The following is a 2,512-nucleotide window of genomic DNA, read 5'->3' on the forward strand; positions in this document are numbered from 1 at the left end:
GATTTGTGCTGATATTAAAGATCCGACAAATACTTGGTTGATTACATGACCGGCTACCTGAACCTCCCCGTGGCGCTGTCCTCGAGATTCAATTATGATGACGCTCAAATGTCATCCTTGTAATAGCACTATAGGGAATTACAGCTCACACAGGCTGCAGTGGGGGGAACCTGATTATAATGGAAGGGTGGGCGGCAGCAGCGTCCTGCACACAAGTCCTAACGATAAACTGTCCATCCTCTGTGGGTTATGTTATATGATATTTCATGCAGTGCCAGCTACGCTCTCTGTAATGCCACTTCCTGCTCTTTGCAGCCCGGCGGCCAGTATTTTATCAGAGCACAAACAAAAGCGTTTCCAGGCTGAGTGTTCTGTGTGTGTCACGTGATTCATTGTGTGTCCAACATTTTGTTTGTGTATGGAGTTACAGCACGGGGGCCACGATGTGTTCCTCTTTAGAACATTTCTATTGGCAGCCGTACCAAACAAAGTCCTCTGCTCCACTAAATGACATGTTTACACTTCAAGGTGTTTGTCTTCACGCACTGACGGACTCCAGGTGTGCCAACGCTTCTCACAGACCACACACACACATGTTCAGGGCTCGTATATATATATAACAGAGAAGGGGATTACTTTTCAACCCGCCATGACCTCGGAGACACACTGTTTGGTAGAGTACAGGTGCTCCATCACTGTGTCACAGTGGCTTCTCACACAGCGGCTCGGGACTGATTTAAAGTTTGAGGTCGTTTGAGGTCACACGGAGTTCAGGAAGCATAAAGGAGGTAAGCTCGTACGTCTTGTCCAATGAATCTCAGCTGTCTAGCGATGACGGCACAAACCCTCTTGTGGCTTTTTAGAAATGTGGCTGAAGCTGCTGATGGAGCTGAAGTTACTGGGAGATACTTGAACACATTCCCCGTACGTGTTTATCCTTTAGCTTCAGGCTCGCAAGTTAAATGATTTGTATAGTATAAACGATGTTCTCAAGTCCGGCCGGGAATACATCATCATCGGCGGCGTTGCACGTTGCTGACTAACTGCTGGATATCTGCGCTGAGTGAAACCATCATCTCTGCCTTCCTGATGAGGAAGATGAGTCAAGTCTTGTGTACAACAGCAATCAGACATTCACAGTTTATGTTGGACCTCCAGTGTCGCCACCAGAGGGTGCATTACGTCACCTGAAAGCCCTTTTAATCCAGCCGGGGCTGCGTGGCTGGTGGGCCAAGATAAGGAATGACCACTGATAACTCCAACTGTGAGAGCACTTGCTGCCGTGCACGTCTCAAACTCTCTCTGCAACAGTGTGAGGGCATTCACACTGATTATGTAGATTTGGCCTGAACAAATATCCGGCTCATCACTGCACGACAGAGGTACGGGCTCATTACGTAAAGTGGTTCATTTAGAGATTTTAAACTATGATGCAGAAAACATATTGAGTGAGTTTTGTTCCCAAAAACTGGATTATTTTCCACTGAACAAAGTTTGCTGGCTGGAAAGTTTGGAAAGCCATTATTAGGGTGTCGCGTTCAGACGTCTTTCCTGCAGGAAACGCTGAATATTTCACCCACATTGTTTTTCTTTTTCCATTCTAAGTGCAGCCGAGACATAGAGTCATCCGATAGCGATACAAAGGGAGAGTCTATGTGTGTCATTTGGGGGAATTTATGAGCTGATTTACATAATCACAGAGCTGATGAGTGATGTTCTGCTTCTCAGCAGCTCTGCGTACAGTGCGGTACAGTTTCAGATGGGATTACATCCCCTCTGCTCCCGTATAAAAGAGCTCATTATGTGTGCCAGCATAGAAGACCGAGTGATGCAAGTTCACGACTTCAAGTGGAGGAAGTGCCAATTCAATCTCTTTAATAATCAATCAAACCATATTTGAGTATGCAGTCCACTTTACAAACAATGTTGTATTACAATCTGGGAAGGAGTGAGCCAAAAGTGCCATGTTCTCTGTGGAACTATTGCTTTTAAGTTATTTCATAAATTGCTGAATTCATAGGGGATTTGAATCACTATAGTCCTGCCTTTACCTTTTTGTATAAAAAAACATGTTTGGGGGCATTCCTAAAAGCAGCTGGTTCCAGGTCAGGTCAGCTGGACTTCATGGGACTTTAAAGGCAACACAACAGGGAACATTCACAGTACACAGAGAGTGGGGGTAGGGGGGGGGGGGGGGACAATAGGGGTCCAACAGCTAATTTTACAGGCTAATCTGGCCATGCTAATAACTATAAATCAATAAACTTTACACTGTTTCTACTCTAATAATATGGATTGTATTCCATAGTCCTACCTGCTTTCCCCATATGGAGCAACAATTGCTCTTACATGATGTATGTAATGGTGAAAACTCATTCAGGGGGCTTGGAGAACTACGCCCCCCCCCTTCAGTGACTTCAGCACCCAGGTTTGGAGCACCAGACCTCTCCAGGGTGGACGCCTTAAAGTCGAAACGTTACCCTCTTTCTCCTTCATGACCGCGTTTTGACTC

The sequence above is a fragment of the Cottoperca gobio genome, chromosome 18 (genome assembly GCF_900634415.1).
Source record: "Cottoperca gobio chromosome 18, fCotGob3.1, whole genome shotgun sequence".
Lineage (NCBI taxonomy): Eukaryota > Metazoa > Chordata > Actinopteri > Perciformes > Bovichtidae > Cottoperca > Cottoperca gobio.